The following is a 13,245-nucleotide window of genomic DNA, read 5'->3' on the forward strand; positions in this document are numbered from 1 at the left end:
TGTATCAAGGCACTCAACTACTTTCTCCTGGACTATGCCTCTAGCCTATGTGTTTTCATGAAACTGTTTTCAATTTTGTGGAATCAAGTTTTCGAAACGATTCCAACACAATAGCCCTTATTATCATTCAACACTTAGTCAATTCTTTAAGTTCACTTCTTTACTTAGCCAACAGTTTATATAACTTACGATATCGTAACTTTGACAATAACAACAACAATAAACCAAGAGTAGACAATACACAGTAGTTTACATGGGAGGGGGAACTCCCAACAACAATTACCTAATACTTCTTTTATTAACTTCAAGCTTCAATTATATTGTACATAGAATTACAAGGAACGGGCCAGTCATTGGCTAAACCGACCCACTGCACAGAACATCAAAATTCACACAAGGTCGTGCATAGTCATGAGCTTGCATCTTGACCAACCAAAGACAATAGAATCGAAAACCAGTGCTAGTCTGACCTACGCACTTAGACAAAACCATAGAAAACGAACCCTCAAGACTTGTCCAAAAGCTACATGTCTTGGCTCACTAGGCAAGCCTCACTTTGCCCTTCTGTGATTTAGTGTCTTCTTGGCTACATCTTTATTGTTTTGTGCCCTTCGTCCTATTTTCCTCTTTGTTGTGCGACTTTGCTTGATGCCCTTCAATGAATGCCAACACTTCTTACTTATATGAATCCTAGCCGAATCTTTTAGTTCGCCAAAGCCCCTTCAATATGTCAAACCGACCAGTCCTTCACTGTGCGGGTGCCCCTTTGCCTTGGCATCTTGGCATGTATGGTACACAACACTAGGCGTTGGATACCCGACGCCTCGCCATAGTGCAAGCACGCCCAAGGCATGCAACCGTCTACGCTATCGTGCACCAAACGTCTGCCCGCCTATCGCTTTGCGTGTGCACCAAGAAAAGTCCATGCCGATGCCCGACGCGACGTCCCACAGGCCGCTTTTTCATTTCTTCCATCGCACATCACCAACTCGCCCATCATGCGTGTCGATTGTGTCGTCAAGACCCTTCGCCAACTCTTTTGCCTGCTCAGCTAGGTCGTGTGCATAGTACGTCATGTCTTGGGCTAGGCGCCCGATGCCTTGCCTTCATGACTTGGGGCGCACGACCCATTGGTTCCACAATTCTCCAATGTGTCCAATAGACTCGGTAGCTATATCTAGCATTCCCTTTGTTCAATTCTCTTTGTGTTAGGCACACTTTCCTTCATGGAGTCAACCTCACCCATACTTCACCATCTTTCAGATATCATCTCAGTGGGGCGTGCTCGCCTTCGTGTGGGCATCCCATCCCACCACTTCGTCTCAGCCAACTCGGCCACGTCTCTTGGGTGTGCTCAGTACAAGGGCCTGACATCCTCCCCTCATTCAAAATGGTTGTTGTCCTCAACAACAACTCCACTTGGCTAACTTCTTCACAAAGTTCAAAATGTCATGAAGTCATCAACTCCTAGCTGCATTCTGTTGATTTTGGGTAGCATCGGATGTGCTCTAGCTCCAAAATTTTGTGGTGGGGCTAGAACTCATGAGATTTCCAGAACCCATAAATCGTTTGGAGAAATTCCACCCAGATGAGGAGTTATTAAAATAATTAATATTTTTAATGGGTTCCTAAGTCTAAACTTAGGAAAATAAAAATATTAATATGTATTAATAAGAATATGGGTGAGAAACTTCTAAGTGACGAGGATCAAGTATGTTTCAATCTTAGTTGTTGATTAGAGATTAGATCACGGTCGTTGATTCATCAACATGAAATTTATAAGAGGAGGCTTGAGGGTTAGTTGGAGATACACTAAGAGATCAAAGAGTTAGATTTTTCTGGGGCGTGGTTTGCTGAGAAAGTCGAGCTAAGTGATCTAAGTTGCAGTGAGAGGGGCAGTTCGGCAGAGGGACTTCAGTCCAAGGCCGAGGATACATAGCAGAGAGGCAGAACAATAGCAGGAGAGACAACGCAACTCCAGAGAGGGTGACACAGAAGCCAGAGGGGCTGACGCAGTTCCTTAGAGGCAGCGCTAGAGTTTTCTATGGGGCTGAGAGAGAAGTAGTTCAACATATCGACTTCTGATCAAGGGAGAGTCACTGGGAGGGTGACGCAGCTCCTAGAGGAGGTGATGCAGTTCTAGGTAGAGCTTGGAGCAGCCATCGCTGCCTAGCACTGGGAACAACAATTGTCATCTGTGGGGTTGGATCATCTAGTTGTTGGAATTGTCAAAATATCTGTCTCCGGATAGAGGTACTTCTGCCAGGTTTATTCTTTGTTGGGTGAGCCGGATTTGGCACCCTAGTTGTATTCATAAATCTGCTTAATAATACAAACCCTCTATATGTTGCACCAGTTTTCTCGAATTGGATTTTTCCAGGGATGATTGTCCAAAAATAACCGTGTCCCTTGTGTGATTATCTCAGTTTATTTCAGTTAATGATCTGTATATAGGTGTAGCCTGCAATAGTGTTTTCATTGTTGTTTAAATATTTAAATAACTTGTTGAATGTAAATAACAAGTAGGAGATGATAAACCGGTGATTACAGTAGGATTTCTGATGTGTAGATTCAGAAATTCTCACACACTCAACCTGCTACTCAAGTATTTGCTTCACAAACTCTTCAACTTCCTTCATATGAACCTTTGTCAAGGTTGAGGTACTCATGCTGGAAAACTCTTCAACCTCACGGTCATCAGCCATAACTCATTGCAATCTTCTACACTGCCCCAACTCACAGAAGGTCGCCCCCTCCATCTTGGTTGCATGCTTCAATCACAACTCATATCATGCCAACCCACTGCATATCATCATCATGTGAACCTCTGCTTCCATACTCCAACTCAACTCCAACATGTCTTTGCTTACTTGTCAGCCTCATGACTTGAACTAGTTGGGTGATCAGTCCAACCGTCACGTATTGAGAAGTATAAAGCAAGGTTCTTGGTGAGAGGGTTCTTCCAGAAGGAGGGAGTATACTATGAGGAGACTTTCACTCCTATCACCAAATATGCATCAATTAGGGCGGTTATTTCCATTACCTCAGAAATGGGGTGGAAGGTACATCAAATGGGTGTGAAGACTGCCTTCCTTAATAGGGTAATTGAGGAAGAGGTGTATATTGAGCGGCCTTAAGAATTTGAGGTGCATGGGAGGGAGTCCCATGTATGTAGATTGAAGAAGGCTTTATACGGACTTAAGTAGGCACCTTTTGCATGGCACTCTAGGATTGATGGTACCTACTTGGATTGGTCTTCACCAAGAGTGAGGTGGACTCCAACTTGTACTATGTACTTGTTGATGGTGAGTTGCTTATCTTTGCACTAAATGTTGATGATCTCAATTTGACAGGATCATAGAAGTTCATTGGGATGTGTAAGGAGGACCTTGCTTTTTGAGTTTGAGATGAAGGATACTGGATTGATGCACCATTGTTTGGGACTAAAGGTGTGGCAACAACAAGAGATATTTTCCTAGGGCAAGGAAAGTATGTAGTTGAGATCCTAAACAGATTCAAGATGGAGGATTGCAAGACAATGTCTAAACTGATTATTACCAACTTGAGGAAGCTTAATGCTTCTAAGGGTGAGTTGGTGGATCCCACATTGTACAAGCAATTTATTGGGTTGCTGATGTATCAGGTTAATACTAGGCCGAATATATGTTTTACTGTGAACACACTCAGCCAGTTCATGGTGGAACCAAGGAGGGCTAGCTCATGGTGGAACCCAGGAGGGTTCATTGGGTGGAAGGTAAGCATGTGCTGAAGTATTTTCATGGTATAGTGGACTATGGATTGAGATATGTCAGAGTTGGTGGAGTGCATTTGTAAGGCTATAGAGATTCAGACCGGGATGGGAGTGTAGTGGAATGGAAAAGTACATCTAGATGTTATTTTGACTTGGGGCCAACAATGATCTTGTGGTTTATCAAGAAGCAACACTTATTGGCACTTAACAAAGTCCGAGTACATGGCAGTGAGTTTGGCGAGTTGTGAGACCATATGGCTTTGCAAAATTCTCTCCAGGTTGTTTGGTCTTTAGATGGGGCCTATGGTGTTTCACTGCGATAATCAAAGCTACATCAAGCTTTTGGAGAATCCAATATTTCATGACAAATCCAAGCAAATAGGAGATTAGGTACCACTTCATCAAATATAGGTCCAGAGAGGTGATGTGATAGTGCAGTATATATCCACAGATGAGTAGGTAGCAGATATTCTCACCATGCCTCTAGTGAAGGAGAAGTTTCTATTCTAAAGTAACAACTTGGGGGTGGTGGAGAATATCTTCCTTGCTAGGAGGGAGTGTTGATTTTGTAGCTTCGGAAAGTCTTCTGCATAGGCTTGTATCTAGCATGCAGGAGAAGAAGTCCTCTTCAAGTGGTTGTTTGAGAGGAGAAACTAATATGATCTCCTTCCTAAGTTTTAACTTTGGAAAGGTACATTGATTAATTATTTAATTAATGTTGAATTTGGGCTAATGTTTACCTAAGGATAAATATTAAATTATTTAAGTGACATAGATCTAAACTCCACCATTGATCTAAGAAGGCTAGGATTTAATCTTAACCATCTATCACTTTGTCAAATAGAGATTTAGCCCATGGAGAAACTATAAAGAGAATCTATGGGAGAGGATGAAACACATTACATTGCTATTGTTGAAAGAGTGATTTTATCAAGGAATGAGAGACTCTGGGGTTGAAGAGAAGGGAGAATGATTGCAACAAGGAAATTTCTGGAGCAAATTCAAGGAGGCTGAGTGGAGGAGAGAGAGGCCAAATTGCTGAAGAGGAGGGCCAAGTTTTGAAGGGAGGTTGAATTATCCATAGGTTGATTTTTCTCAAGTGCGTAAGGGCTGTATGAAGTGAGAAAGAGGGGCTGAGTTAGTTCGTGATGGATGTCAATTTTCTAGGGCCGAAATTTTTAGGATGGTCAATCTCTAGGAGGTTCAAATTCCTTGAGGCCAACTTTCTAGAGTGGCTGATTTCTAGGTTCCAAGCAGCTGTAATTTTTTTGTGTATTCTCTGTGGGTCTAGGCCATAATTTTCCTGAATAATATAAAGTGAAGGAAGGTTGTTTTGGCCAAAAACATTTCCTGCTGTTGTGTGATTGATTTCCCTGTTTTATTTCCATTGCAAATTTATTTTCTGAAAGTTAAAATACAAAATGAATGTATTTTCTAGCAGCCTTCAGATTTATTGAGCAAATAATTTTGGGTATAAAATAATTTTTGAGCTATAAATAAATCAGATCTGATATCGGAGATTTAACACATTCTTATACAAGGATCTTGCAATCCTGGACTTTAGATATAAATGTGGCAGGGGCAATCTGTTGAATGAACTTAAAAACCATGTACAATGCAATTATTGCTCCCATTGAGTATCCAACAAGGACAACCTTTTCATGAGTGATTGGGCATATGGCGCCACAAAGAACTTTTTCAAGGACTATTGTTGAGAAATTATTGTCTCTCATTTTATCCTAGTCATCAACGGCAAAAGGTATGCCTGGTGCATTTCCATTGTTTGGATGGTAGGACTTTGTTGCACGTGTTTTTTTCATGTCTTGGAAGATCAATTGAAATCCTTCTTGTATAGATGGATAAAACTTGCATAATGGGAAGCCACTTGTTTCCAATGCCAAAGAAACCGTAGAGGAAGATTAGTGTTTTGTTTACCACCTGTTGTCATTGCTTCCAAGTTTTCCCTATTGTCTTGACTAGTGTAAAGAAAAAAAATAATCACTGCTAAAAAAGGAAAAAAATCTCATGAGCTACATAGTGAAACTAGGTGTTTGTCAGTTCCCAAGACATTGTGGGATGAATGTGTTTGTCGCATTTGTGACACTAAATAGGTGAAGATGAAAATAACTCTTTTATATTGTCTAGCACATATATAGATTAGATCTCAATTTCAAAATATTTGTCAACACTACAACCTTTCTAACCTTTTAACCCAGCAAAACTATGGTGATCTTGGATCACTTCTTTTCATGCTTTTTGAACACAGAAATGAAATTCTGAAGAATTCCAAATAATCTCTTGCTTATGGTTCGATAGACTAAATTTGGTCTCAATAGACATTAATGACCATCATTATCATTATCAATAAGTAAATTGAGCATAGACAACCAAACTAACACTGCCTTCAAATGTTGCACTAACCATTGCCATCTTCCCATGTTTTGTGCCCACTTGGCTATTAGTATTTCACATTCAAAACCATCTATTCAACCTGGTTTAATAACAGTGGCAACAATTTTAGTGTGTGTAAAGATGGAAATCTTGCCAAGGGGTTGGTCTGCAGTGTTAGCAATGGTCTCATCCAAAGCTATGAACATATTACTACATGTCAACACTGTTGCCGCAAAATCTAGCAGGCCTTGTAGAGGTGTTCCCTAAAAGGCAATCACTAGACCAAGTGACAACAATAAGGTAGTAGCCCACTATCACCATAGCTACTACCCCCTACTCTTTATGGATTTTCACCAATGGGAGGAGTCCCAGTATATAGGTCACCTAAGAGATATTCTAGGCTTAAAGGTATAAGGTGACACAATAGGCTTCTAAGGGATGACACAACTTAGGTACAAGGCTCAAGCAATGAGGAGAGGCAATTCACTTCCCTTGGAGAGGCCAAACTAGGGCACGCTTGACTTAGGGCTTGATTAATAGCGTGAGAAATGGAGTGGCCTGAGGTCAAGGTACCAAGAAAAGGTTTCCAACAACCAGACAAAGGCACATGAAACCTTCAAGAAGCCCTTAAGTTGAAGCTTAACCAAACTAGGGTTTCTCCTTTAAGGAAAAATAGCTAGGGCAAGAGAAATTATGGAGAAAAATGGAAAGATTAGCCACCAAGAGGAATGATTTTGAGGCAACCACTACTACTCTTGATGTTGAATCCTTCCAATGCCAAAAATCTCTTTCCTAGGCAATTTCACACTAAGCCCTAATTGAGGTTGCTTATCCTTAAGAGGGCCAAATTTAAGAAGAGAGAAGAAATTTAATTTATGGATAAATTTTATTTGATCACCAACTAGACAAGGCCAATGCCTAGTCCTTGGGTTGATGGAGTCTATGGATGCTTAAGATTAGCTAAATCTTGCAAAGGAGTAAGGATATTTTGATGCCCTAGCAACAAAACCCTAACTATTACCTTTGTGAGGGATCAAAGGCACTTGGGAGAGCTACAACAAGAGTTCACCAAGGGGATTACCATTCACATTCCATATATGAGTAATGCACACAATGAGGCTATCTAGATTTCTATGCAATTGATTTTCAAGAAATTAGGGCACAATAGAAAGAAACCCTAGATAACCATTGCATTCCATACATTAGACATTAAATGAAAATTTCTTCAACAACAAAGCTCACTTACAAGATGAAATGCATGAATAATCCATCATTGATCCAAGATAACTTCTCCAAAGACAAGAAATAGCTCCAATATGCAAAGTACTCCATAGATCACATCTTGCCAAGATCCAAGAGGTTGAAATTCTCTGAAGGAGGGCGGATTAGTCCAAGTGATGATGATCGAAATGAAAAGTCCTCTACTCTATTTATATGAGGAGAAAGAGTCATAATATTAGCCTAAAAGCCCCTACTAACAAGTAAAATCACAATGAAACCCTTGGTTTACAAGCCAACCCAACTAGCTTTGAGATAAATCCAAATAAAAGTGCACACATGTGAGCTGTGAGGCCTCTAGGGCTGACGTCATCCACTAAAGAAGTTCCAAATTCCAAGTGTTGATGCTACAAGGTGCTAAGTGTGAGGTAGTAGCATTGAAAAACTATCATTTGAGGGTTGGCCCTAAAATTTCCATCAATGGCTCCCTGTGGTCCCCAAAATATAGCTGGGGCACCACAAAGTGGTCTCCTGGGTCTCCAACTACTTAAGATGTCCATCTTTGCTCCAACGTTGAGGGATTTCTAGGTGCTACTAGCCCCCCCAAGTCTTTGAAGGTGAGACCATTCTCATTTGGGCCATGAACCAGTTGTCATTCCTCATATGGTACTAACGTTGACCTAGGGGCATGTTATGTCTAGGTTTATCATCCTGAAGAATCATCAAATGTAGTGCAAAGTGGCAGAATGTCCTGGGTGCAAGAGGTGCCTAGGGTCATATGTGATGTGTTGCTGCTGTTTGGAGATCCAGGGCTCTCAACGCTTGACTTGTGGGTGCCAATATACTTCTCTTATGGCCTGAGTACCTATGGGTAAGGCGCCCAGGACCTGGGTTGCTGAACCACTTGACAATCACAACATAAAGTCTAGTGAAAGCAACTAGTCATTAGGGACAATAATCATTATTGCATCTAAGTGAACCAAGATTGAATGTAATGGGCTATTTAATACTTCAAATAAGGATTCCCTTCCAAAATCAGGGCCTTGAACTCGCAATGGTGTTTCCTCCCTAGGTAGGAGTGGCTAAAGGACAACCCTATTAGGTGTTTCCAGCCCCCAAGGGGAAGTAACATTTCCTCAGTCCACCCTTCAATTGATAGGTGTTAGTGAATAATAATGATGGTACGGAGGGGAGAAGACTTCAGGCCAAGTGCCATGGCCAAAGGGACTGACATGATGGGGATCCACATCCTGAGTGTATAGATGTGAGAAGGGAGCAATTTTGGATGCATGAGTTACCAACTCGACCTTTATTTTTCCACCCCTCCTATGCTACTTTTGATTTTTTTTTCTTTGTATTACTACTTGTAGCTCAAAGGGTTAGAACTTGCTTTGAATGATGTATAACAGTTGTATTACCCCTTAAGGATGAGTCATTTCATTGCCCATCAAGGTTGAGACATGCAAGGGTTCCTTTTCATGATGTAACAAAGCAACATGTGCTCAGGAACCGGGTGATGGCCATAATGAGTGAGATAGAGCTAATGCTAGGATTTTTCCCACGTGCTAATGTGTATGTCTCAACCATCTTTTGCCTTTTTGATATTCTTTCTTTTGATTTGTTTTGTGGCCATGATACGCTCTTTCTTTTTCTTTTAGCTGCATCAACCTCCTAGGGAAAATTTTCAGGCCCTGCCTAGGTATAAGGATGTATGGGTACAAAATCCTAGAGATTCGGTGGATAGTTGAACTCGAGGAATGGATGTGAGATAAGGGCTTGTAATATACTATGGAAAGTGGTAAGTATGGAATGGGGATAGATGGAACTATGCTATCTCAAGCAGGGCTTCCCAAGTAGTGCCCATCTTATATCCATTGGGCCAATAGGAGAGGTCCCACTAGACTAGGATCAAAGATTAACCCTCCATTTAAGGTGAGGGAACAAGATCACGGTCAAAACCCCTCTTTCTTCTAGGTCACCCCATAATCCATATCATATGCTCAAATACAAACAAGGATAAGCATCAAATTGCAAAATGAATTAAGTGCCATTTGCTCGGAACCCCACCTTTGTCCATGTGCTCTTGCTGGATGGGTGAGAAGCATATGGTTGTTGCAGGTGGCAAAGATATAATGGCACGTCATCAACTAGTGGTGGTTGTCAGGGTTTGCATGGCTGACCAACTGGATGTGAACAATGGGAGACAAGTTTCTCCTATAGGGTACCATTTTGGTGGGTAACAAGCACTATGTTCCATCACAACAATATGCTTTGGGTTTATATCACATTTGTGCAAAAAAAGTCAGATGCAAACAACCAACCAAAATGATACATTTATCCCCCCTACTTCACTAAATGAGCCATCTCATGTGATCATCACATAAATAATCTCAACCTTTAGATTTGAAACACTGATTAAATCCCTCAAAATGCAAATGTGATTTTGTGGCGATAATAGTTCCTTTTTGAAATCCCCATTTAGAAATGTACTTTTGACATCCATTTGATGAATTGTTTATTTGAACTGAGTTACCATGGAAAACACCAAGTTAATCTTATTCATTTTCTCCATTTGGACTTGCTTTGTGCTTGTCGTTTGAACCATTTATTTGATACTTCCTGGTAGAGACGTTTGCACCCAATTTCAATTTCCCTTGAGCAAGATCACACATGCATGGTAGACAACAAAATAGATGAATTTCATTCAGTAAGTTTAGTTATTTCATACTACATGTCTACATGAATTTGTAATACAAAATTTGTTTCAAATTTAACAGTTGAAGATAAGAATATATACCTTCAATGAAGTACTCCTATCTTTAGTATTGAAGTGAGTGGTAGCTTCGGAAGGTCTTCTGCATAGGCTTGGTGTCTTAGCATGTGGAAGACATTATTTGCCTCTTTTAGGTGCTTGCTTGGTGGAGTAAGTGATTTATGTTTTCTTTCCTAAGTCTAACTTAGGAAAAGTACAATAATTAAACTAAATTAATTATTGTGGACTATTGAGTTATTTTCAAAGAAAAAATAATTAAATTATTTTAGTGACTTAGAAATAATCTCAATTACTGATTTCCAAGATGGTTCTAGAAGGGAGATTGGGGTTAGGGATTTGGAATCAATGAAATATTATAAAGAGAGCCTAATGAGGATGTGAAGACACAAGTTGTGTGAGGGAGTTGTCATTCAGAGAAAGCGATTTTCTTTAAGTGTGAGTGGCTCTGTGGACTAGGAATGCGGAGAAGGGGAAGTGCAAGTGGATTGGGGTGAATCTAGTAGGGTCGAGTAGGAGGAGATTGTAGGGCCAAGTTTCCGGAGGGAGATTGATTTTCTCTGGAGGAGGCCAAGCTTTCCCTAGTGTGCACTAGTGGCACACAAAGGAGGGCGCAGGTTGAGTTGTTTTCTAAGTATTTGGGCAAAGTTCTCTAGGCCGATTTCATCCGGAGGCTAATTTTCTAGAGGCCGAGTTCCTTGGGCTGAATTCATTCTGAGGGAGCTGTGTTACAGGTTCCGAGGTTTTGTATTTTTCCTTGTATCTCTGTGGGTCAAAGAACTCAGATTTCCTAGATAATTAAATGATGGAGAATTGTTGTGCGTGATTTTATTTTGCAATGTGTGATTGATCTCTTTGGTTTTTTTATGCATATACTTAATTCTAGAAATTAAAAATACCAGTGATTTTATTTTTCGGTGATTATTTGGATAAATAAATAAATTGTTGGGGATAAATTAAATTGCCCGTGAGAAAATAAATCTGGCTGGTATTAGAAATTTAACATTTAGCAAAATATGGCACCCATCTAAATTAAACTTATTCTAACATCTATAATGTCAAAATCACATCGTACGAATACCCAACCACAATTTCTTATTTGGGGCACTCCTTGGTGTGTTTTAATTATAGGTTATGTTACGGTATGTGCATGGTTCTTACTATTGCACTGTTGCCCAACACTCTGTAGTTGAATCTAAACCATTCCATCTAATTATTCTTCTTTTATTTTGTATTTCTATTTTTACATTGAATCATGTTCTTGATACATGCGAGATTGTGTGTTTATTTTTCTCATCTTGTCATCGCATTTTCTTGTCTAGGTTCGTTCTCTCTCATAAGACAATTGATTGATATTAAAATATTTGCAGGACGAGTTGGGAAGATTCAGTATTCCATCTATGGGGCGAGTAAACGAGATTATAGGTACGACCACTGAGGAGGTTGTGGCAAAAGCAAGGCATGGTCTTATTTAAAATGCTTCACAGGGTAAATTTAATCCTCATGCAAACTTTCTTATGTAATATTTCTGCCAAAGCACCAAAAATGAAATAAAGTTATGTTGAATCCCAGAAATGGCCTGAAGCTTGTATTATAGTTTTTGAACATTTCGTCTTCTAGATAATCGTCATGTAAACATTTGTTTTCTATCAACGGGTGCTAGGTAGTTTGGCAGTATCATATCGCCCAAGTTTGACTTGGCTAGTGTTTTACAACCTTATAAGTTAATGTCAAGTTGTCTGGTGGAGTTTGCAAGATTAATCTGTTTAGGGAGAGGTGGACTTTGGCTTCCTTTTTTTGGTTTTTCATATTTCTATATACCCCCTATGAAGACAATAGGAAGAATTTCAGATGGAATAAACGAATGGCATACACGACTTCTAATTAAATTTTTGGTCATCATTTTGTTACAAAACGTGTTGTTATAGTGGTCGAGCACACTATATGGGACCAATCTATCGCAATAACTACATGGGTCATATCTTTGTTTTTTTCCTTGCATCCTGTATAACTTCAAATAAACACATGGGTACAACTGATAGGCATGAGAGTTTACGAGGATTCTGTTTCAGTGAAAGCGAGGAAGGCTAACTAACATATGGACCTGTGCCAGGAGGGTCAAAGTATTTACATTGTTTGAGGCATGCCAATTCGAACTTTAACATGGAGGGCCAGATCATTCGTAATGTTCTCACTTCTCTGAAGTGTAAAGGGAGTTTGTTTCCTAGAAAAGTTGCTGTTCACCATTTTTTCCAGAGGAAAGCAATATTATGCTTATTTTTTTATATATGATAACTCTCTGCAACAACCTTGAGGATCCAAGCGATAGGAAAAAACTTCTTAGTCCCATTGAGAAGTGTTGGCCGCCTCTGGACATTGATGCATGTTCTTTTTTCTCGAGATTAGTAACATGTAGAAATATGTAAGATCGACATTCTTACGTGGTAACTGTGCATTTTTATAGTTTATAGGTTTCCTTAAAATATAAGTTTTCATCTTTTATATGAATATTGTAGCTAGGCAAGTCTGGTGTTAAACCGAATTACTTGGGTGTTTATCATTATTTAATTGTTATATGTCATATTGCCTGTATTTTGGAAAAATTGAATTATATGACTATGGTCTTTAAATGTGTATAGATTGCAAAAATGCATTCTGAAATATATTTTTTGGTCAGCACTAGTGATGCTGCACTGACCATTGAACAAGATTTTCAGATTAACAATGATGATGGGCCTTTGACCTTAGGACTAGATTCTATTTGTATAATTTAACCTACAAAACACAATTAATTATATAGAGAAGTAACACTTTGTTCCCTTCAAATATAAATTAGTGCAACAATGATGGTGTGGTGTTTGGTGGATTTCACTCTATTTTAATGATGGATGGTTATGACCGGAGTGTGTTTTCCTTAAAACGAATTAGATTTTTTTTATATGTTGATGTTTTAAAACATTGGTCACAATTTCATATCATATACTTATGAGCTTGATCGTGAAAATATTTTATTTTTCATGAGCTTGGCATTTAAGATTATTAGTATACAGTACATCAAATTTTATGCAAAGCATTGTGGGTCTACATAGCTTTGGCATATATTGGTCATAGTTAT

At 39.4% G+C, this 13,245-nt stretch overlaps 1 pseudogene across 1 annotated transcript in view; it reads left to right on the forward strand.

Moving 5' to 3' along the window:
- LOC149203681 (uncharacterized) overlaps window positions 1-12,698 on the forward strand; it is a 220,215-nt pseudogene extending 207,517 nt beyond the window's left edge. The window contains exons 15-16 of the transcript XR_016253635.1: window positions 11,501-11,618; window positions 12,244-12,698. The product of XR_016253635.1 is annotated as an uncharacterized LOC149203681 (transcript). The remainder of the gene's footprint in view (window positions 1-11,500; window positions 11,619-12,243) is intronic.
- Window positions 12,699-13,245: the final 547 nt, after the last annotated feature.

Source organism: Pinus tabuliformis, chromosome 2_1 (assembly GCF_031772625.1).
Source record: "Pinus tabuliformis cultivar Carrire ecotype Pingquan chromosome 2_1, CPIR1, whole genome shotgun sequence".
NCBI classification, from domain to species: Eukaryota; Viridiplantae; Streptophyta; class Pinopsida; order Pinales; family Pinaceae; genus Pinus; species Pinus tabuliformis.